The following is a 24,657-nucleotide window of genomic DNA, read 5'->3' as shown; positions in this document are numbered from 1 at the left end:
TCCGCTCATTGGTAGAGTAGAAAACACGCGCCAAAAAAAAGCGAAAATACGCGTTCCTATTCGCCGGCGAGCGCACGTGACTAAACAGCGCAACGCGATTGGCCGCAAGCGACGTGTGTCGTCTGCTTCGCGCCGTCGGCGGCGCAGTCAGGCGCCATATTGCTCGGACTGAGAACGACGGATTAGCCAAGGATCGCGCGCGATGTGGAAAGCCGGAAGGAAATTCCACACAAGGAATCAGTACGGCAAAAAAAGAAAGAAGTCGCTCCTCGAGAACTTCAAAGGCCGTTCCGCATCAGCGAGGAGCGCTGAACGAGCAAGCAACCCACCTTCCGTGGCCAGCGGCGAGGCCCCTGATAACATAGGCCTAGCACCTCCACCGCCGCCCGCTCAAGATAACGCATCCGGCAGCGGCCACGTTTGTCTTGACACAGCAGTGCTGCACCCATTAGAAGTGGCAGAGGTTCGTCGCAACGCCAAAAACAAGCTGCAAGAGCTCGCTTCAACTAAAGCAACACAACGCAAGTGCGGCCTATTAGCCGAAATCGACGATGCCGCAGCCACGCCGCTGGACGAAACACGGTTTTTGATCGTGAGTTTGGACCAGGTGAACGAACTGATGCGTGCAGTGAAGTGCAAATTGTGCTCCGGTGATGTAAACATTGGCAAAGAGGACAGGAAGTACGGCCTTGCCGTAAAGCTAGTGCTTACGTGCGCGACCTGTGGCGATGTGTCGGTGGCATGGAGCTCGCCGCGCGTTGCCGGCGAGAGCAAGGCAAAGCCGTTTGCCATCAATGTTTTGGGCGCGCGCGCTATGCAGTCTACTGGCAATCAGCAAACGGCATTCAACGACGTTTTTTCATCGATAGACATTTCTTCGCGCGGCCTGCACAACAAAACGTGGCAGAGCTACGTGAAGACGAAACTGACGCCCGCAGCTGTTCGTGCGTCGGAAAAGCTGACCGCGGAGTGCGCGCGATCGGTTCGGGAACTGTACGCGGAACTGGACCTCGGCAACCCGGGCAACATCGCTGTGTCGTACGACGGTTCCTGGATGACGAGGGGACATTCGTCGCACATCGAAGTCGGCACAGTTATCGAGTTGTTTACGGGGCTTGTGCTCGATTACAGTCGCCGACCGATTTTTCGGACCTGGCGGGGACCGAAAAAAAGTACGAAAAATCGAACAGTCCGAAAAATTCGTTTTTGCCAAAAATCTGAAGTTTATTGCATCAGGCAGGTTTAAAAAAGTCCTTGATGCTGCCTTGCCTCAAACTACGCTTGGAGGCAATTTGGTTTGCCCGTATTTGCGCCAAGGTGACATCGTCGCTGTAAACGCTCGACAAAATTGTCACCGCGTTGGCGATCTCCGACGGCTGCGGGCGGTCGTCGTTGTCATCCGACGACAACGACGACCGCCATCCGGCGTCGACCGTCATCCAGCAACATCTAGCTGCGAACGTCCACTCTCTATTAGCTTGATTATGGCAGCTTTCTTCTCCATCGTCAGGGTCGTATACTTCCCACGCTTCTTCACACCACCTGGCTCCCGCGATGGCACAGATAGCGGAGCCATGGCACCGAGAACACAAAATTCAATGCCGCAGATAGCCGCTGCGAAGCACACAACGTCTCGACGCTGCGCGACACAACATGTGCTGAATGGCGACTGAAAAATGCTGCAACGACAATAAAAGAATCCTTTTTTCGCCTCCTCCCTGTGCGATGTGATGACGATAGTGCTGACCGAAGACGAAAAAACGGCATCCATCACCGCGTCTTTTAAAAAGCAAACACGGCCTCCGAAACTTAAAATATGGCGTGCGCATTCCAGTCTCGGAGGCAGGAAAGGCATCTGAAGACCAAGCTTAGCCAAGCCGACGGAAAATCCAACATGGCGGCGTTCACAATGGCTTGGGGCGTGGCACAAAACAAGCGATTTAGTCCGAAAAATCGAACTTTCAGGGGCAAATTCGCCCGAAAAATCGGTCGAAACAATGCATTAGCTCTATGGGATCCCTGACGGTGCATTTATGAAGTCCGGAATATCCAACAAGTCCGAATTTTTGGAGTCCGGAAAATCGGTCGGCGACTGTATGTCGTGCTCTGCCATTTTTGTGCCAACTGCGAGCGGGCGCTTAAAGAAAGTGACCCGTCCTACGACGAGTGGAAAGCGAACCACCACTGCCAGAAAAACAGCACAAAAAAAAAAGCTGGAGAGATGCAAGTGGAAGCTGCGCTCATTCTGTTTCAGAGGTCGTGGGAGCGTCATAAGCTGAGATACACTACAGTTCTTTCTGATGGTGACTGCCGCACCGTACCCTGCTTTGAAGGAAGCAGATGTGTATGGTTTTATAAAGGTAACCAAAGAGGAATACGTCCAGAAGAGGATGGGCACGCAACTGCGCAATTTCCCCAAGCAGAGGCCAGCTGGCTCCGAGAGCCTCAGTGGTAGGGGTCGGCTGACTGGTGACCTGGTTAACAAATTGACCTCTTACTATGGCTGGGCCATCAAATCTCACAAAGGGGACGTGCCAGCCATGCACAATGCTGTGATATCCACATACCACCATGTGACGTCCAACGATGCCGTGTCCAACCACAGCCTGTGCCCTACAGGTCCTGACTCGTGGTGCCGCCAGAACGCTGCCAAGGCCAGGGGTGAACCGGCCCCCAAACACCGCTACAACCTGCCGCCGCATGTCTGTGAGGCCTTGCTTCCAGTGTACGAGCGCTTGGCAGACAAGAAGCTGCTGGAGCGCTGCCAGCGAAGCAAGAATCAGAACAGTAATGAAAGTCTCCACTCTGTGATTTGGTCGCTGGCCCCGAAGGAGCGCCATGCATCACTGCACAGTGTAGAAGCTGCGGTCGCCGAGGCAGTGATGAGGTTTAATGCCGAAAGTCAAGTAACATCATCCAAGATCCTCAAAGAGCTGTGCTTGAACCCCGGCCTACTGAGTAGCAATCGCATGGCTGAAAAAGACCGCCGCCGAACCAGGGACTCTACCCTCAGGCGTGCGTCTGCAGAAAATAAGCAGCGGACGCTCAAGAAGCGGCACCTGGATGCCAGCAGTCAAGGGGACTATGCTTCTGGGGCCTACTAGTCATTTCGCTCCAAAAATGTACAGAATGTTTTACCGTTTACATTAAACATGGCACCGTTGTGTTTTTGCCATTTTCTCAAAATGCATATTTTTGACGTTTAGGAAATTCTTGAGAGGTACATCTCGGCATGCGGTGCAGCTAGAAAGCTTTTGCATTGTCAAGCTGAATGTTTAAACCTTGAAGTAAGGGAAACAGATTTTGCATTTCACGTTTAAATAATTGTTTAAATAACTGGTTAGCAGGCATACTTTAAACCGAGAAATTAGAATTGATGTAAACTTGCATGTGTGATTGCCAGACAAAAAAACTGCTTCCGTCATTTCATACTCCACAACTTCTAGTATCTATTCATGCCATGCTGGTAAATTTTTGTTGACTAGTTTTTTTCTATTGTTCTCAAGAACAATCACGAAAGATTTTTAATTATCTCGGGAACTAATTAGCTTGCATCAAAACTAATTGGATATTTGAAATCAGCTAAAAAAACTGAACAAGCCCATGGAGTTTCATTAAAATTGGTTGGAAAGCACAAAAAAAAGTTTCTAAGACCAGTGTGCCCCCTTAATTTGTGTGCGGCTCCTAGCGTCCTGCCTGAAAGCCGCCATGCCCTTCCAAATAGTTTCCACTTGGTTGTCACCCAGTTTCTGGCAAAATTTGATACAGTAGCCCTCCTCCAGTCGCTCCATCATTTTCTTTGCAATGAAAAACAGATGAGAGCACTGCGCACTACCTCACTCAAACGCTGCGTCTCAATGACGGATGCTATTGACAGGCAGGAAAAAATTCATGCACGAGCACGAAGGTTCAAGTTCGGCTGACGCAAGTTTGCTTGTTTCAAGTATATCGGGTGCTCGAAAAAAAAAAAAAAAAGGTCGGATACCTTTCTAACATATTTCGTACAATCTGCCATATACGGTACCTGTAGTCCTTGTCGAACACCTTCAAGGCTGCTCAGCAGTTCTGAGAAGACGTAAAGAAGTTTATCAAAAGAGACCTTTTTGTGGTTGACGCCTTGAAGTCTCTTCCAATGATAGAGGACGCCACTGGCTTGCTAAAGACAATATATGCATGAAACTGCTGCGCCAAAACGTTTCACTCTCACTCTTGCCTTAGGACCACGCGAGATGTTTTTAACACCCCAACTCCAGAGCTGACCCATTGCCCACACAGAGAAGCCATGGCTTGCTTTGAGACGTATGTGACATATGAACGTATGTTTATTTTTTCAAGCACCACTTCTACACAGACCGTATGCTCGGAGAGTAGTGTTGTCAATAGTCAATAGCCCCTGCGACCTGATGGTTCTTTAGCTACAGTCATAGTGCAAGGAAAGCACTAACGTCTCAAGATGACTACAGATGGCTATGACTGAGACACTCCTCTCTCAGAGGACAAGTGGTGACAGTGGAAGGGCTCGAAAACCTCACTTCATGCATTACACAACCTTCGAATCGCATGATTGTATGCATTGTAGTAGACGCAAAGTGCTTTGTGAGCATGCAAGCGCCACTTTACATGAAGTATATAGCGTGGGGAGCAAAGAAGAATAAAGGGCTTCTTGAAGTTACAAGCCATATTCATGTCTTTACTCGGCGTCTCTGAACATTCACCAATGCTGTACACGAAGCACAACTTCATGTCTTTTCGCATGTGTTCATGAAAGTCGTAGCACCCTGCATGTGTTAAACATAGATGAAAGCGAACACATTAGATTTGTTATGCGAAAGGCTAAACTGACCCCTAGCCACATCGCACCATATAAAGGTTTGAGTTGTGTGCTGTAATATTTGCAGTTGCAATGGCTGATTTTATCCTACAAGAGTTATTAAGACTTTCAGCTGGACTCTGTTGTATTCTACACAGACAGCAAGGTGGTATTAGAATATATATATTGAATAAGGCCAGGTGGCTTCTTGTGTATGTAGCTAACAGTGTCCAAGGCATTTGAAAGAGCATGGAGCTGGAACAGTGAAAGAGCGCCTGAGCTGACGAAAACCCAGCAAGCAATGTCATGAGAATGGTCGCAGCGACGCAGCTTATTGGCACAAACTGGTTCATGCCACCAGATTTTTTGGGGCATAACACAGATCCCACAAAGGATTTTGTCCTCGTGGATCTTGATCATGAAAAAAACTGAGGACTGGGACCAGCACATAGTTACCAATGTGCACGTAACAAACATCCAGGATACAATTACTTCACTGGGTTTTCAAGCTGGCAATCACTACATAGCACTGTCGCCAGTCCTCAGCAGGAAAACGAGCCCCAGCTGGAGGCAGGTGGTTTGCAGGTGCTATTGAGGTCCAAGACTGTCACAACTGAAACAGTGCACCAAGGTGCTTTCATTCAAAAGACACACTGTATTCATGAGAAGTCACTTCCTAGTCAAAATGGCTCCCTTCGAAAGCTTGACCCCTTTCTCTGCACATGCGGTTTGTTTCCTGTCGGCGGCTGCTTGTACAAAGGAGACATTCCAGTTGACAGAAGGAACTCTCTGATAATCCCAGGCTGGCACCATGTCTCGACACACCTTGTGCATCACTGTCGTGATTGTGTGCGACACTAAGGTAGACACTTTAATGGGGCGCAATTCGTATGACTAGTTTCTGGGTAATTGGAGGAGACAGGTGCATCTGCTCGGTCATGATGTTGCGTTTTATGCAAGAATCTCAGAGGACGTTTTCAAGAACAGAAAACGGCAGACCTTCCAAAAGACCGGCTGGGGTAGTCGGTCCTTTGGAAGGTCTGCCGGTCATGTCCCAACTGTGAAAATTTTGTCAGAGCTTGCAGAGAACCAAGAATTATTGCCAAGCGCCACGATCGTTCAGATACTGGCAACTTCTTTAGAGAGAGCGGCTGCACTTGGGGAGTTAACTCGCCACATGCTTCTCATATGAGTTAGGAAGCGGATACTTGGCATCACACGCTACATTTTTGGCTCCATGCTCATTCAGAACCAGTACAATCACCTAATGCATGACTGGCTTGCTACCTTCATTACATAAGCGCTCTTCATCACCAATGCCAGGCCCTCAGCCCTCCTATCACATGACCCAAAAGATACCCATATTCTCACTCCAGCAGCTCTTCATACAGAAAAACAATACATCAGTTCACGTAGAAGCGAATGCTAGTAACCTGTACAAGTAGCGCTGGCAACAAGTGAACAGCCTTGCTAACAAGAAACACTGGCACATCACCTTCCTCTCAACTTAGCAGCAATGGCCAAGCCTCACCTACAGAAAGGGGACGTCTTTTTGTTTAGAGGCTAACCAGACCGCCCGCAGTGACTCGCCAGTAGGAGTTGTGACAAAAGTTCGCCCAGTCAAGATGGAATGGTGTGAAAGATAGTGGTCAAGGCAGTCACAAATGAGACTATGAAGACGTTCTCATAGCTATGATCTGCAGTGGTGTTCAACTGGAGCTGACACCTCACATGGCAGCAACGAAAGCTGACACTAGTTCTACACACAGAGTGCACAGCTTATAGAAGCGCTGCCCGCTTTGCCACACTGAACAGTGCCGGGGCTCTGTGTGTGTGTGCATGAGAGTGCCTGAGAGCATTTAGTTTTCTGCGTGGCATCATTGTTGAGCAGCGGGGTGCCTTTGGTTGCTAATGGTTCCGGGAACTCCTCGCCATGTGTGGAGTGTCAGCATGGGTGAAGTCACTGCTCCTCCTCCCCCACCTCCCAGTGCCAGAGTGCGAAGAAGACCTGGAGTTCTCGCTTCAGTTTACCTTTATCTGCCCAAAAATTAGCAACACTTTTTCACGGTAACAAGTGCTCTTTCAACTTGTTTACCTATTGCTGTTTATTCTTATAACCCAGTAACTTGTCAAAAGTTTCGATTTAAAGAAGTTGACTGCATTCAACTTGTTATCTGGCTGACAAGTAGCACAACTTTTCTGATTACATTAGAATATGTCACAATGAGGCAAGCATGATTAATGATGAGTGAAAAATACTGTCTGACTGATTTTTTAGTCTGCGGTCCAATGTTCAAAAAAGTTTCGCTTGGATGTAATTATCAGCTTTATTTTGATAATTACTTTAGCTCTGCGTCTTTTTTACACCACTTCCGAGAAGAATCAGTATCAGTAATGAAAAGGAAGTTAGAAATAGTCTGGGAAATCTAAGCGCCTGGATTCTCTGTGAAAGAACCGGAAGTAGTTGCAAAATACGGTAAAAATATGGGCAGTGTTCACAAAAAAAAAAACTTTCTTCTCAACTTCTAAGAGATTAAAATGAAGTTAAAGAAGTGAACTTGAGGCACATCCGACTTGAGATCGAAGAAGCACACTCATAACATCTACACTAAATGCAAGAAAGCGAAGAAGGCCATCACAAGAACTTCAGAATGTACAGTCTCCAACGCCTTGAGAAAAGAAGGCATGCTGTTGAAGGGCCTGTGCTAAACCCACAATATAGCCTTAGGAACGAGAACAAGCCGAACCGTCCAGATGCAAGCTTGAAGGATGCAATGGTCATTCAAGGATATTATATATAGAACGTGAGATTCCACTATGCCTCCTCAAAGCAAGAAACTTTTTTTTTAGATTTTATAACAGCAAACTGCTTGGCAGAAAGTGTTACCTTTGTGACGCATTATTTGTAGATTCTTTTTTTGCAGACAACAGTAAAAAAGCTGTAAATAAAAAAAAAGTGGAAACCATGTGACACAAATGCATCTGAGTGTCGCCAACAGTTCTTGTGGCAAAAACAAATAAAAAAGTATTAAAAACCATACATTTTGCTCGCAGGCCCACGAACAAATTCATGCCTCTGAATCAGCCTCGCGTTATTCTCTGGGAACATGCTGGAGCTTTGATGGCGCCCGGCCACAATTTCTCTGCATAAACTGCAAGCCTGCACAGAAAAATAAGAGAAGAAGGAAGTTTCTCTTTCACTTGATAATAAAACAGAAGGCTTGGCAACTGCCACATAGGATGTTGGAAGAACGGAAAAATTCATACAAAAGAATGCAATATCTTTTAGTGAGGACAGTACAGGGTACTCGCAGTAATCACGAAGAATGGCACAAATCAAACATAACAGCATGTCATGTTTAGCAGATAACTCATACAAGAGTCATTATGCAGTGTATTAGGCAATACCTGCTGCTATATTTGATGCAAGTGAACTGCCTTGTACAATAGATTTGTAGAACAATCTATTCCCTTTCGAATCTACTTAAGCCTATCTGCGGTAGTGGCTGTAATATCTTGTCTTGAACTATCCCTTGGGCTTGACGAGAAAACACACCCTGCAAAAAGCAGACACTATAGCACGCGGCATATTTCAACCAAATCTTGCAGTCGTGTGTGGTAGAGAGCATCCCAAAATGGAGCAAAAATACAAAGGCCTGCGCCCACTTTCTTCAGAGCAATCGGTGCCATATGCTTGACGTCAAACAGCAGATAGGAGGCTATTTGCAACTTTCACGACCTATAGGTGGCGCGACTGTTCATCCAACATGGCAGTCATTGAGATGATCGCCCTGAGAGGAACGGTACCAGAAAGTACACCGTTGGCAAAGAGTGCAATTCTCCGCGTTTCGGTGGCCCTTCGATTTATGTTTTTGAGAAAGTAGAGGAGCACCATCTTGAGGTATGTCACCACCTTTTTGTAAATTTTTTAAAATTTTGACCTTTACAATATTATTTTAAAATGGGCTTATAAAGGATCTTTTTAAATGATGTTCATATGCAGAAAAGGGTGAAAAAAATCAGAATTGGATTTGTTATTGACAAAACATTGCCCAAACTTGGCCTTTACGCAAACAGTCATAACTTGAGAACGGAGCGCCGGAATTATGAAGTTTTTGGCACAAAGGTAGCCAACTCATGGTACTGTGCAATGAACTAGGATCTTTGCCATTCGATTATTGGGAATCAAGTTACAGTAAAAATACCAAGGAAAACAAAAAAATGGTGTTTTTTTCCTGCAATGCTTTAACTAAAGCATTTTTACATAAAAACTTACCAATCGTTTTTATTGAACCTAGTTCAATGCACAGTTCAGTAATAAAGAAACGAACATACAAAGTTTCATTGAAAAAGACTTATTGGACATGAAGTCACAACTGCTGGCGTAACAAAAAAGTGCAAAAAATCAAGTTCTGAGCAAAACGAGTTTAAAGTTTTTCAATGCTTGTACAACAGGATGATGGCGCCCTACACAGTTAGAATCCACCAGGCACATAGGTAGGGCCCTCCTTAGATGCCATAAGCTCTTTTTTAGCTTTTGTTGCTGCCCGTCTTTTCTTCCGGTGTTGTTTTGCTTTGCCAGTCAACCGACGCTGGGCCTTTCTTACACGGTGCTGGTCCCTAGTGTAGCATTCTACGATAGTGTAGTGGCCAGGTTCGATGCCTGCTTCTTTCAAAATAGCCAGTACACTTCTGTTACCATCATTGAAGTGGCACACAGCATCGTATAAACCAAAAAGTAGGATGGGCAGGCTCACGTGAACGTCTTTGGGAACCCGTTGTGCCAAATCATACCGTTGAAGCACTCGTTGGCGTTTTGGGTTTTCCCGTGCAGGCACTTCTTCAAAAGCTCATCCGTGCAAAGGTCAGCGTACATAGGCTTCACTTTGTTAAGTACCTCATTAGATAGGCCTCCCTTGTGCTTGTAGCATCCACTTCCCAGTGCGTTCCGTCGGTTAAAACCGCACCAACTCCCAGGGCCAAGAGGGCACAGACCTTGCCTTGGAGTTTCATCTGTGGAACTGCAATGGAACAGGCTCGCTAATGTGGCTTGCTTCATTGCCTGCAAGTCTCCCACATTTGTTCTGATGGAAATATCATAATAGTTCTGCAGCCTGTCAATTAGAACATCTGTTAATTTTCCTTTCCCTCCAAGTCCGCGAACAGTCTTTTTGAGCTTTCGTAGGCGGCATCCTACACGCTTCTGCACGTGCTCGATACACTCAAGTTCGCGCACACTATTTGGCCCATATATGTCCTTTACGGCCACATGGCTCTTGGAGTCGCCATCTCCATAGAAGTCTACATATTTCAAACCACGACTTCTTTCTGCACGCTCAAACATCCGGTAGAGCCCTACTGCCTCCATACCACCAGCACTACCGGTATAGTTGGCTTGGCACTGAGTATGGTTTGCCTTACACTCCAGAAATTCAGCACTTGTGGGGCTCAACTTGCTTTTCGAATGACATGCCCTGCATTTGCTTGACATGCCTTCTACATCAATAATTTTCCCAGTATCAATCGATATCAAAGACACGCAGCCATTCAATGAGGAATGCCCTCGCCATTGCCACGTATCGTCACCTGACACACCACATTCAGCACTTCGCACAACACAACGCACTTCAGTAGCGCATTCATCATTGATTTAGGTGCAACATTCTCCGCAGCTTTACAAAGCTTTGCAGATATCTTTTGGTAGGCAGAATGCCAAGGCGGCGGCATGTTCACGACTTTCGCAAGTGTCACAGCTCCAGAATACCCCTTGCCTAGCTGACGCATTACGTATACCAGACGCAGGTTGTTCTCAATAGAACTTCCTGTCTTCTTTGATGATTCAAATGAGTGTACATATACGCGTGCACCCCACACAACAGCATATGAGAAGGATATTCCATGCTGGAAGCACTCCTCCAGGCTCAGCGAGGTGTTCTTGCATTCCGGGCAGGTGAGCATTGCAAAAACAGATGAAAGGATCGCCATGTCAATAATCCTATTACCCTGCAGTAAAGGGTCTGGCATCGGCACTTCACAGTTGTCGTCCAAGTTCGCAAGCTTCGCACCACTCCCCGATACATCCCCGTCCACATGGCCGACGGTCGGAGCATTCACAGTGTGTCGATTGCCAATGAACTTTTGTTTCAGCCGTCTTTTTACCCTGAACTTTGCCATACCTGCTTACAAAAACGTTCAGCCTATATTTGTACTACTGCTACTAAAGATATCACGTGTAAAAAATACAAACTACGCAGAATTAACAGCAGCAGCATGAAGCGCAAGCAAAGTAAACAACAGAGACTCTCGTAGCTTCACGCGTCCCCCTTACGGATATTTACTGCAACGTTTGAAAAAACAAAGACTTCTAAGTTGTCTTTAAACAAGTTTATAGTTATCAAACCAATACATAACAGAAAAATTACAACATTTGCCACTGATGTTCGCTAACTTATCAGTTTCTATTAGCACACAACACTAGTTTCGGTTTCGCAACCGTTCACCACATGTTCGAAAATTGGCTATAACTTCGGAACTAAATAAGATAGAAACATAATTCTTTCGGCAAAATATTTTTGAATGATTGGCGATTCTTGGAATATGAAAATTAAAAAATGCGTTTTCAAAGGTGGTGACATACCTTAAGTAAATAAATGCAGTGTAGCACGTTCGGCAAACAAACATGCACAAAATTGTAAATAAGGCAGTCTACGATTTTCACATTGCTAGCTGTACGTAATCGCGTGCAATGCCTGTTGTCATGTCGGAAAAATATTATCATGGGAGCCGACCACATAAAGAACATCCTGGATGACGACACGGGCTGTGCAGGCACCGGATGGCTTGACGTGCTGTGCGTTCGCTGTATGAAAGGATAGTCCAGAAACAGGCGTCGTGACTTTTCCGATATGACGGCAAATCCGGGCATCAATCTCTGAAAGGGCAGCGCCGGTGTCGACAAGGGCTAGCGTCCATGTACCTACTATAGCGACTTCAATAACGTTGCTGGGAGAAATTCGAGGCCTTGTGCATTTCGCCGGAACCGCAGTTCTCGCCTCCTGAACTGCGCCACATAGTTTTCCTGGAGCACAGGGCTTTACCGTCGGTGCATAGGGGAAAGGGAGCGGTGGCGAGGAGAAGACGAGCGGCGAGAGGAGGGTGGGGTCCGGGAGGTAGCATCAGATTTGTAGTCGCCTGAGTAACTGCGGCGGGGTTGATGCTGTGCATACGTGACTCATAGTAGACGCACACAGTTGAAGATAGGTGGTGCACGAAAGCGACAGTAACGGGCCACATGGCCAACTAGACCCCAATGAAAACAAATGGGACGGCTGTCTGGAGTGCGCCAAGGGTCCTCGGCTCGTGCGTACTGTACGACTGGGCGAGCGGGCGGCGATACTGGCGGGCGAATAGGCGGACTACGAGGGCTGTAACCTTGCATCACAGGCCTGGAAGCGACTGCGGCTTACGTCAGGGGAGCAGCAGTCGGAGCCTGATGGAGCGAAGGCGAGACCTCTTCGGCGACCTGGTCCCAGATGATGTTTTGGAGAGGGGGCGCCAACGGGGAATTCGACTGGTCGTGAACAAGTTGCATCAGCGAAAGCTTGCGAGCGACCTCTTCACGAACGAAATCCTTAATCTCTAGCAGCAGCGATAAGTTGTCAGGAGCAACAGTCAATCCCAACATTGAAGTCGCCTGTGGATGGCAACGGCGCGTGGCTGTGCGTTGTTTGCGCAGCTCATCAAAACTTTGGCAAAGACTCACAAGTTCAGACACTGTGGACGGGTTCTTTGCCAGCAGCATTTAAAAGGCGTCGTCTTCAATCCCTTTCAAAATATGCCTGATTTTGTCGGCATTGGCCATTGCGACATCAATGCGGTTACACAGGTCGACAACGTCTTCAATGTAGCTGGTGAATGTTTCACCATTCGCGGCCACGCAACCGTTGCTCGGCTCGAAGCTTGCGAACAGCGGGGCCCCAGAATACTTCGGTCACGTGCGTTTTGAAAGCAAGCCACGTCGAGAAGTCGCATTGGTGGTTTCGATGCCACACGCTGGCCACACCACTCAAATAAAATGGCACGTACCTGAACTTCACAGCGTCATCCCAGCGGTTGATCACGCTTACCCATTCGTATTGGTGAAGATTGGTGGGTTGCGTTGACGCGATGGGCCCGGGCAGACCAATGTGGGCACCAGGACAGCAGGTTGTAGCTGCGGTTAATTTGGTGCTTCATCCGGCATTGCAGGTTGTTGCTGCGGTTGATTTGGTGCTTCATCCGGCATTCCAGAGGCTGGCTTGAGTTTCCGGCTGCGAAGTTCTAGGTTGGCACGAACCCAGCAGCTCCAACACTTGTTACGGGGGTTCACTGAGGTTCACAGCGAACGGGAAGATAGCAGTAGCAGCAGGCAAAGCGTAGCCAGGGAACGAACAGTCGAGCGAGCCTGGCGATGGCAATGTGCTTTTGCAAGTGTCCATCTTCTTCCTCACAATATCAATAATTTAAATTCGAATCGAAGCGAATTCCAATACTGTACTATTCACAGGAATATTCTAAGCATTCGAATATTTGCACAGGTTAGAATATTGCCTGCTGGTCATGACACGATTATTATTCAAATACTGTTGCATAATACTCTCTGCCAAACAGTGGCACATACCCACAGGCGGGTATGTGCCACAGGTGACTGATGGTAATTGTCTACTCAGGACAGCGAGAACACACACGGGTAATAATATGAAAATAAAAATATTAAAAGAAAAAACAGAGGTGTGTAAACATATCAAATGCCAAGTATTTTATGAACAGTATTTGCTATTTGATTCGCTATGAAATTTTTACTATTCGAACTTCTCGAAGACAAATACAGTCAACATCGAATAAACAGTTTGCCTTTCAAACTGTCTATTAGTGTCAGCCCAGCACACTCTAGAATTGTGGCAAAGCTGCCTATCAGGCTCTTCTGCAGTCCCAACTGTATTGAATCAAGATAACACTGGTCCCAACCTTGAGGTAGGAAAGATAGGGGCCCAATTATTGCTGTTTAAGACCCCAAATTTGGGCAACCCTTGGGTGGTGCCAAATATTGTACATAAATACAATTCGTCCTTTGTATTGCCTCCTTTTTCATCAATTTCGTCACAAGAAACACTTTCAAAATATGCCTCAGGAAGGCTCGGCCTTTCAAACTACTTTAGATGCTTAGGTCCAAACAACGAAACGTTCCTTTCCTCAGTAAGAAAGCCTTCATTTTTGTGAGGTCGCCTTATGTCACTCTGAAAGCTTCCTCACTAAGGAGCCCTCGGTGAAGGCTTCCTTGGCGCTTCCTCAGCTTAAGGTTGCTTTGGGCCTACCTTCGTGCGTCCTTAGGTCCGCTCCTTGCCCTGAACGAGCGCTTCGCCTCACAGCTAGCCCACGTGATGTTTTCGTTTTCAAGGCAACCCTCCCACCCCACCCCTGCGGGGAGACGCGAGCGGCGACCGTGCGTGCACGGTGCCAGGCACGACGGCGCGCAGTGTTGCTAGAATGCACCACGTTTTGCGCTCGACTACGGTGGCTTTTCACATTCAGTAATCGTAGTTGGAAGAAAGCGTACACGCGTCTCTATATTAACACTTCAATTTGGAAGTGATGTGGTGACCCAACTTTTTTTTACAGAATAAACGCTCGTGAGCAAAGCTTATATTCGATAATCTCGAACGCAGGAGCGCGGCAACCATTCCTCCCGCGAGGACGAGTTAAGGGAGCTTTCAGAGTACGCTTGCTTCCTCCGTCGGTACTTGGTTGCAAGGAGGCCTCACGTAAGGAGAGGACGCGGTCAAAGGAAAGGAACGTTTCGTTGTTTGGGCCCTAGTATCACCTGTAGGCACTTTGCAAACAGGGAGGCAGGCTTCCAAAACAAAACTGCCTATTAGCAAAAAGGCAAAGTGAGATCGGATCAACATACATGACTCCTCGGTCATTATAAGAATGTACTTAGGAATCATGTCCAACTTTTTCTTGAAATTCCATTTCAAGGTATTTGAAAAATATTTTAAAACATTGTATTGCATTGGCACACATGCTTCACTACTGAAATTCACTTTGCACTTTGGATTTTGCTATTCACATAGCTAAAAAAAAAGCATGTGCTTTCAATGCTAAGATACTAAGGAATAAAACAAAGTTGTAAATAACTTTTGCCAACAAACCTCTGCACTTGTAGAACGTCGATCCTTTTAAAGAAACATCCAAATGCCTCTCGATGTAGTACCTTTTGTAGACAACCTTCAAAGCATAGTTCGCAACTGCAACTGTTCGTCACCAGCCAATGAAAAACGTTTGGATATGTCAGGTTCTCGCCCTCAGACAATCTGTGCCTCATTCAAAGCCTCTCCCTCGACAACACTTGTGCAATGAAGACTCCACGAAGATGCTCGTGCAATGAAGACTCCACGAAGACGCCCAAATGCTGCAATCAGCATATGTTGCTCATCGCTGGACAATCGTCGATGGCAGCACAAATGCACACAGGGACTTCATGTAAACCCAGGCAACACTCGGCTTCACATCGACACTGCAGTGGCTCGGAGTTGAGAGTATGTTGAAGTGAACAGATGCACTCTCGCCTTCAATGTGTACTCAAGAGCAGGTTCATTATCGCTGTGTGCCATACTTCTTCAGAACTGGCCATCAGAGGATCGCCAACCAGTTGCGTACACTGCTCGTGCACAGACATAAACAGAACGAAGGCCATCCCATTCTGAACACTTAAAAATTCACCTCCTCCAGCATCACTTCAAGATCGAGTGCACCCAAAAAACAACTGACTACCGCACAGGCACTTTCATGCTACCTAATGCTCTCTACCCACCAGCAACTGTTGTCCAAAAGGTAGAGCTGTATGTCCAACACGCATTCTGTGCTATCCCCCCACGTGTGTAAGAATTTCGCAGGACTTTGCTTTAGGAACTTCATTTGCAAGTCAATGACTTCCGTGCTCATGAAGATGCAGAGACTGCGATCAAAAGTGTCCTCAGAAGGAGCGTCTGCCAGTGAGCATGGCTCAGTTTTGCGCTTCTCTTGCTGAAGGCCTTCTTAGCAGGCGATGCCTACTGATACCCGCTTCTATGCGGAAGCACACCGTGTGCCTTATTCCTGATGGGCACTAGGGGGTGAAGAATAGCCGCTGTCACTTTCTCCTCTTCAACAAATCCTGCACAAAATAAAAAAGGAGTAGAACCGAGCTTCAGTTTTTTGCAGCAGCTTTGGGAACAGAAATTATGCGGTTTTGGAGCAGCTTTGGAGCAGTGAAAAGCGAGTTTCGGAGCAGCTCTGGAGCAACAAAAGGTGAGTTTTGGAGCAGATTCCTTGGACCACAACACTGTTAATTCAAATTTATGCTTTCTGGTTAACACATAACATTTCATTGGGTTTCACTAGGCGCTGATCAAGCTACCAGACTTACTCGAAATTCATATATATTAAAGCTTACATCAAAGGTGAAAGTGCAGCAATTCAAAGAAAAAACATGAACAGCGTTCCGGACAGCTACTAGAACTCAAAGGAAGAAAAAATTAGTGTTAAAATGTTGCAATGTACAAAATGTGATTAAAACACCACATACAACAGGAACAGAAACTCAAGACTAGACATGAGCTACTATGTATTAAAACTCGTCTTCATACTAAAGCCATGGGGCTCTATAAAATTAAATGTAAAAGACTTATCTTCTGGTCATTGAAATGCCACTACCGACATGAGAACCACGGGTAAATTTAGATGCACTCGACGCGCCATTGCTAGGCAATTAAATGAACATTTTTTATTACGATAGGAATTATATGGACACTCAATGGGTTCTCGCCGTCGCCACCACGCTTCGCACTACAAGCTGGTACCATTCCCCGCACATTGTATGTTTGACCCACACTTTAAATTGCACAAGCTGGAGTGATGGGCGCTGCTCAAGCCGAGATTAATGGAGACAGCCAATCTTTGTCGCTCAGAAGGCACACGCTTTAGCATCCCACCGCGTATTGGAACTGCCGTCGAATACTCAAGCAGGAAGGAGACACAGCACCCATCTTGAACGAGCATGAAAAGAAGCTGGGGAAAAAAGGGTCGCTCAAGCAGCAGCCGTGAGCTTTGATTCTAATGAAGAGTGAGGTTACGATAGCTGGCGCACGCAATGTCAGCAAGCATTATCGCACATTGACTCGTACACCGTGTTATGTGGTGCGGTCTTAACAGGAATGAATTGCGTGATAAGAGCATTTCTCCTTGAAGTGGACGTACTTATTCTAATACACCAGCATTTTGTATAGTTGTAAGGGTCGTGATGTCAGATTAAAAAGAGTTAGCTGTCAGCCTTCGTATAACCATGGGGTCGTGAAGTGGACGAAGGCAGCAGTCGCTGTTTTTATGAGTGAACTTTTTATTTGGGCTAACCTGTGCCAGTAAAATGAAACGTCACTCTACAAGCTATACATGCTGCAGACTGATATCACCGACATAGAGCGTCGCCGTCGATAATCTGCCACCAAATAAAGTGCGGCAGCATTTATACATGTGTTATCGAAAATTCCAGCATTATTGCTAGCCGCCATGTAAGTTCCAGAACAAGCTGTAGTGTACCCATCGTGCGAGGAATCTCATCGGACAATTCTAAGATTATCTAGAAAGTCTCAAGTCATTCGGGCGCGGTTTGCGCAAGGCAGTGTTACACGCGTAATGGTTAGAAAGGAGTGTGTGCGGCATCACCATTACAACATTACAAATTGTTGCTGTTGCAGTCATCAGTGAGACTGATTTTTAATTTTTCTTTTAGTTTATATGGCCCACTGTCGCCGAGCAACCACCAAGCACAGCACGCGCTCGGTGGATGTCTCGGCATTAGTACGGCGAATATTTTTCATAGCCTGTAAAACACTTTCGCTGTTAAAACATACATAGAGTCGCATAGTGAGGTACGCACACAAATGCCACCTTAACAAGAATCATGAATTGCTTTCACGTGGTGCAAGGCTCATGCATTATCCGAAATACGATGCTTGATATGAATGCGGAATTTTTTATAGACATGATTACGCTCTTTGTGTAGCACACACGTGAACTCAGTGAATGATGGAGCTCTCAACTAAATTTGAAGTTGCATGTGCAAATTTCCGTTTAGGCGCCACTTGGCGCAGCACATCAGATTGGCGCAGCATGGGACAATCGGCGCAGCACTTCTATTCCTGGAGCTGCACTCACATATCCAAGGGAAAAGAAAGCTCACAAAAGAAAACGGTGGTAGCTGTTGCAGTTATTCACCAGTTAAACAGTGCATTTCACACCATTCAGAAGAGCTAGACAGAAGTGGCAGGTGCATACGTGCTACAATTGCTACACGAGTGCAGAGTGGGACGTTGTCACTAAGGCATACCATTACCAGGTTTTCTTAGCCGATGACAGAAAAAGCACTTGCAACGATTTTCACTGAAGCCAAGTCTAGAGTTCGCTACTGTATGGTGTTGGTTAGTGGCGCCCCCATCTAACAGTGAAGGGTTTGTGTGAAGTTGGATCGAGGACCATTGTTGCTTTGGTTGAGCAGCAGCTGACTGTGTTGCTGCGCTGCGGACTCCTCTGGAACTAGGGCTATGGCTTGGTTGCCATCTACGAGAACTAACAATACTTCAGTATGATTCAGTATGAAGCTGTAAGCCTTGGTTAAAGTTGAGACCTGTTGTCTTTGTGCCTCACTTATGATTATCAGGAAAAAGTGATGAAAAATTATTTAGACACAAATTCTAACCTCTAATGCGCGACACCGCGTCCAGTCATCAATCAAGTCAATACTAAAGTCAAAGTACAAATCTCCGCAACGACGCCTACAGAGACGTAGACACTACCAGGGAATGACCACATATACCCATATAGTGAATGGGGGGGGGGGGGGGGGTATCGTCACTGTAGCTCAGTAGATAGACCATCGGACACGTTATTCGAAGGTCCCAGCTTCAGATCCTGCTAGCGGCAAGTTATCTGTTCACCCACTTTTTTTGTTCACATTTACATTACAATTATTGCTAACAGCAGCTATACTTTGGTTGGCATTGTCTGTTAGTCCTGATAAATATTCTGCATAGCAAACACTAGCCCTTATAATTTCCACTTTTTTTTTCATCCATAGCAAAGGTCTCGTTCTGGCAGACTTGATACCTTCAGGTGGTATGGGAGGAAATATTGGTCAGCTGCCATCTCGTAATACAGTCGACGACCGATTCCCTGGATGCCCAAAATTCCGGACATGGCCAAGCCCGATTTCCTGGACTCATTCCCGACACCATTATGTTCCTCATAAAGTCAATGTATTGAAATGTCCGAAATTCTGGACACTTAAACCCTTTGCCATCCGATTTTCCAGACTTTTCACCGCTAGCCGCGGACTACAAATCGCCACCAAACGCCACCAATTTCATTGTATTAGCCTAACACTTTACTCGGCATTGCAGGTGTGGCCAAGTGCGGCCAGCAGCACCGCGCCTACAGCCCCGTGGCTGCCGCACTCTTGAAACCGCACTTTGCTGCAACCTAGCGCATACCAATCTGTTGCCAGCCATAGCCCAGTCAAACCACTGTGTTCGTTCACGTGTTTTTCTGTCAGCTATACGGTAGATTGTGTGCTGCAGCGTGGTATCTTCAGCGTTCACGTTTCCCGAGCGTTCGCATTTGCCTTGAGTTTTTAGCGGTTTGGTGCTGCCTTTTTTCAAGCGAATTCGCCGTTAAAAGTGACCGCACCAACTGCTCCTTCATCTTTGGTCACGTCTTCAAAGCGCACAAATCTACCTCATAGGATTACAATGAAAAAGAAAGCCGCCATCATCAAACAAATTCAAAACGGCCAAGTCACAGGCAGAGGTGGGTAAGGAGTGCAGAATTTCTAAGCAAACTGTTTCGGACTTTATGCAGAACAAGGCAAAGATTTTGGAACTGAGTGCCAAGTCAACCAGGGCTGCAAAGAAGAATCCAGGTCAGGGTGTTTACCCGAAGCTCGAGGAAGTTCTCCTTGTGTGGCTCAATATCACAATCGGCAAGAAAATCCCGGTGTCACGTGACATCCTGAAGCAAACGGCGGAGGTTTTTGGGCGCCAGACGAACGAGAAGGATTTCAAGTTCAGTGATGGATGGCTTTGCAATTGAGGGAGTCACAATGACTTGAAATTCAAGATCTGTAGGGAAAGCGGTACCGTCAACGATTCCGTAGTCTCCAAATATCGGAATGGTAGGCTGCGGTTCTTGCTCCAGTAGTTTTTATCAGACTTTATTTTCAACTGCCACGCAACAGGACTGTTTTAGAAGCTCCTGTCAAAGAAAATGCTTGCATTTGCTGGTGACGCCTGCTACGGCGGAAACAAGAGCAAGAAGTGGCTCCCTGTCTTCGTTCGCAGGAACATGTCAGGCAGCGAGAAGCTTCCGTAGCTTGCGATAGGGAAGTTGGAGCATCAAAGATGTTTCAAGAAGGCAGCAACTCTGCCTGTTCTCTACGAAGCCAACAAGAAGGCAGGGTGACCCAGCAGCTATTCCAAGCGTATGCCCGCAAGCTGGACAGAAGGTTCGAGCAGTAACACCCAAAAGTGCTGCTTTTTGTGAATAAAAAAGTTGTCAACTAAAAATAGTCACTCCTCAGTTGCCACTTCATTGGATGCGACACTGCCTCTGCGCACAACTGCGCGTGGTCACATCAACAACCTAAAGGCTATAAAGATTGAATTTATGCCACCAAGCACCACATCAATCCTGCAGCCGATGGACCAAGGCATGATTTGCAACTTGAAGCATTTTTATAAATCACGCATGCTCAGCTGCTTGTTGCTGTGCTCCGACAGTGGGAAAAGCTACGCTGTTGACCTCAGGTCTGAGCATGACATGCTTGCAGACTCATAAAAGGCGGTTACGTAAGAGACTCTTCGTAACTGTTTTCGCCATGCAGGCTTCACATTCTACGCTCGGTGCTAAGAAAGCTGTCTCACCTAAAAAAGACAGCGTGTGCGATGAACTTCTGTTTGGGGACATTGCCTTCGATGATCTGCATGCTGCTGGCGTTTCAATTCTAGCCGGCATAACCTTTGAGGGCTTCGCCGACACTCAGTAGGACTTCGAACTGAGTGGGGGATTGACGGCTGACGAAATCATTTGTCAAGTAACGGGGGGTTCTGACGACTCTGACACCGAGTTTGAAGAGGCAGCACCTACACAGCCAACGAGCTCGGAGTGGACGCTAGCACTGATGACGCTGTCATCGTTGTACAGTGGCAGCATGACGTTAACCGAAATCGAGGCAGACATGATTGCGGGCCAGCAGATTGCCCTGCAAAAGATAATCAGAAACGTTTTGGGGGCCAAAGTGTTGACCAATGAGATTACGCGGGCCACATCGAGTTATTTTCACATATCTTTTTTTAACACAAATGGCATTTTTCAAAGCCACCTAAACAACTCATTCGCTGGATTGCAATGAAAATCTTGTACCCCTACCATTGCCTTCTCTGTCAGCGAAAAATACCTGTGAAAAAATAGGCAGATACCACGTACAGAAGGAATCTATGATATGCGAAGAACAAATGAGAAATGTTGATATGTCACTTTAATATCAGCACAACGTTACAAGAAGGAGGTAAATAATGCCGTACATGACTTCCGTGTCATAATTGTGATGTTTGAATGTGTTATTGACCTTTGTCATCTATTCACGTCACGCGATACCAAATTTAGTATATTTGGAGCTAGCAAAACGGTCGCGAGCACGCTATGAGCGTGGTATGTTGTCATGTTCTTACATGACACGCGTGTCAGGATAATTATGTTTGAGCCAGTCTTATATTTCGTCATCCATTGAGGTCACGTAACGCCGAATTCGGTATATGTGGAGCTAGCAAAACGGCCGCAAGCATATCATGAAGGGCCAGACATACTCCAATGTAGCGTTCATGCACGTGAACGCTGAGCACAGCGACGCAATGTTAGCAGAACTCAAGCACTCTATAGTCTGACGCTAGGCGCGACCAGCGTCCGTCGGCGCTTCCTGACGACAAATGGCGCGAAATGCGACATGCTCCATCTCGCGCCAATGCGCTTTCTTTTTTTGTGACGGGGGGATGCTGAATGCGCTGAAACGCGCATGGGTCAAATAAATGCAATGCCGCGTGCGCCTGCGAGTATATGGCAGGACCGGCGCCTGGCGTGGCAATGCCGTCGTGACAATGCCGTCGTGACGCGACGAATTGAACGCCGGCAAGAACGCGCACTGCGTCACGCCAAAATGTATTGGCGCCTTGACTGTGGCATGTACTCGTGTTTTCACATGACGCGCATCTCATGATTATCATCTTTGCACAAGTCACATACCGTCGTCATCCATTGGGGTCACATGATACCAAATTTGGCATATGTGAAGCTAGCGAAACGACTGCGAGCGCATTATCAATGTGGCATGCAGTCATGTTGCTACATGACACGCATGTCGTGATTATCCTGTTTACATGAGTCATTTACCTATGTCGTCCGTTCGCATCACGTAATACCGAGTTTGGTAGTTGTGCAGCTAGCGAACTGGCCGCGAGCGCATCATGAGCGTAGCACGTAATCATGTTGTTACATGACACGCATCTCATGTTTATCATGTTTGCACCAGTATCATACCTTCGTCATCTGTTCCCGTCCCGTAATACCAAATTTGGTTTAAGTGATTCTAGCGAAGCGGCTCCCAGCGCGTCATGAGCGTGGCATGTAGTCATGTTGTTACATGACACGCATCTCATGATTATCATGTTTGCATCAGTGACATACCTTCGTCATCCATTTACGAAATGTAATACCAAATTTGGTAGATGTGACCCTATCGAAACGGCCATGAGCGCATCATGAGCGTGGCATGTAGTCATGTTGTTACATGACCTGCATGTCATGATTTTCTTGTTAGGGTCTGTCACTTGTGTTCCCCATGCAATCATGCCATACCATACCGCGGGCGAGCGGGCTGGCGGGCAGTCTGGCGGGCAGGCAGGCAGGCAGAGAAACAGACAGAGAGACAGATGCAGACAGAGAGACAGATGCAGACAGAGAGACAGATAGACAGATGCAGACAGAGAGACAGATAGACAGATGCAGACAGAGAGACAGATAGACAGATGCAGACAGATAGACAGATAGACAGATGCAGACAGATAGCCAGATGCAGACAGATAGACAGATGCAGACAGATAGACAGATGCAGACAGATGCAGACAGGGAGACAGATGCAGACAGATAGACAGATGCAGACAGGGAGACAGATGCAGACAGACAGATGCAGACAGACAGATGCAGACAGACAGATGCAGACAGACAGATGCAGACAGACAGATGCAGACAGACAGATGCAGACAGACAGATGCAGACAGACAGACAGATGCAGACAGACAGACAGATGCAGACAGACAGACAGATGCAGACAGATACAGACAGACAGACAGACACAGACAGACAGACAGACAGACAGACAGACAGACAGACAGACAGACAGATACGCTCAAAGTCGCCGAAGTTCGCTAAGAAATGCTTCGCATTTAAAAGGTGCACTTTTTTGTGCATTCGTTTTCCCGGACTGCCACATTTTTTGGATGTCCTCGCAATCCTTTGAGGGTCGGGCAAATCAGTCGTCTACTGTAAGATCTTAAGCTACCTGATGCAAACAGGCAGAAAGAAAAAAATTGGCCCCGTATCTGCATTAAATCTGCAAATGTCGTCGAAAGAAAATAGTCTTGCGTGTGAAGAGAGTGAACAAGACATTTATTTTATGTTCCGCGTAAGAAAATCGCGTGGACGGTATTCTGGAGGCACTGCGTTAGAATGCCTCGAGCGTGCAGCGGAGGCGAACGAGCGCATCAAAGTACGTCACACGTGAGATAAAAGCGCCATCTGGCAGTTGTCTTAGAAAACAAAACGCGTGGCTTTGAGATAGGTGTGTGCGCCCAACTCAGAGGTTATGAGGTGTAGAACGCAAGGCAACGGGTAGATGCAACCACAATTTCGTTTTAGCAAAGCGCTGGCAATAATCACCTTTCCGTGGAAGCGTTGCATGGTCAGTGCAGCGTGATAAGCGCTACGGTCTTTAAAATTACTTATGTATGCCTTTTCTAATAAGAGACGCACATGCATAATGTATACGTGTTGTTATGGGACCCCAGACATGCGCAATAATTGCTTTTTAATGGACAATTGCACAAGCATGAACGGTCAACCTTGAGCAACATAGGTGGGCGCTGCGGACGGGGTCGGCAGTTTCAAGTACCCGATGTCGTTAAGAGTGGATAAACAGACAAATGTACAGACATACAGACAGGCAGGCAGACAGGCCAAAATTTTTGCATCAAAGGTCCTTAAGAAAGACTATCATATTTAAAAGAACCGTAGCACATCCACGAAGTGAATGATGATTGATGGTGCAAAGCTTCACAGGCTCGCAGCTCAGTCGTCCATCCGTGTGTCAGTCCACTCTCCTATCAATCTAAACCACATGCAATGTGCGCGTGTAGTTGAGATTGCTTCAGCCACCTAGTGATCACTTCATGTACTGCAACAGTGCAGTGCCATTTAATAAACATTGTGAAAGTAAGAGGTGGCTACAATAATGCAGTACGGAGGAGAACTGAGCCACAGTGCAAGAAGCTTCTACATTCGCAGTCATCAACTACTAGTGGCAATAACCCTACTGGGTATAAGTCTACACACACACCCCATAATGTGGACTAGAGAGCATTACTGCCCCTGTAGCTCGCTAGCTATTAAAGCATCCAACCCATTATTCAAAAACCGCAGGCTGGTTGCCTGCCCATGGCAAGTTATCT

At 46.7% G+C, this 24,657-nt stretch overlaps 1 long non-coding RNA gene and 1 other non-coding gene across 2 annotated transcripts in view; both read right to left on the bottom strand.

The window, feature by feature from the left end:
* Positions 1 to 1,203: 1,203 nt before the first annotated feature.
* LOC142786301 (uncharacterized) overlaps positions 1,204 to 24,657 on the bottom strand; it is a 47,372-nt gene continuing 23,918 nt past the window's right edge. The window contains exons 3-4 of the long non-coding RNA XR_012888994.1: positions 15,001 to 16,004; positions 1,204 to 7,970 (exon numbers count right to left, since the gene is read on the bottom strand). This is a non-coding gene — a long non-coding RNA (uncharacterized LOC142786301). The remainder of the gene's footprint in view (positions 7,971 to 15,000; positions 16,005 to 24,657) is intronic.
* LOC142786348 (U4 spliceosomal RNA) lies at positions 20,364 to 20,500 on the bottom strand. The gene has a single exon (XR_012889016.1). It is a non-coding gene; the product is annotated as a U4 spliceosomal RNA (small nuclear RNA).

The sequence above is a fragment of the Rhipicephalus microplus genome, unplaced genomic scaffold, assembly GCF_043290135.1.
Source record: "Rhipicephalus microplus isolate Deutch F79 unplaced genomic scaffold, USDA_Rmic scaffold_22, whole genome shotgun sequence".
In the NCBI taxonomy this organism is placed as follows: Eukaryota; Metazoa; Arthropoda; class Arachnida; order Ixodida; family Ixodidae; genus Rhipicephalus; species Rhipicephalus microplus.
Note: the sequence above shows the minus strand (reverse complement) of the source record. Positions and strands in the feature narration are given on the sequence as shown.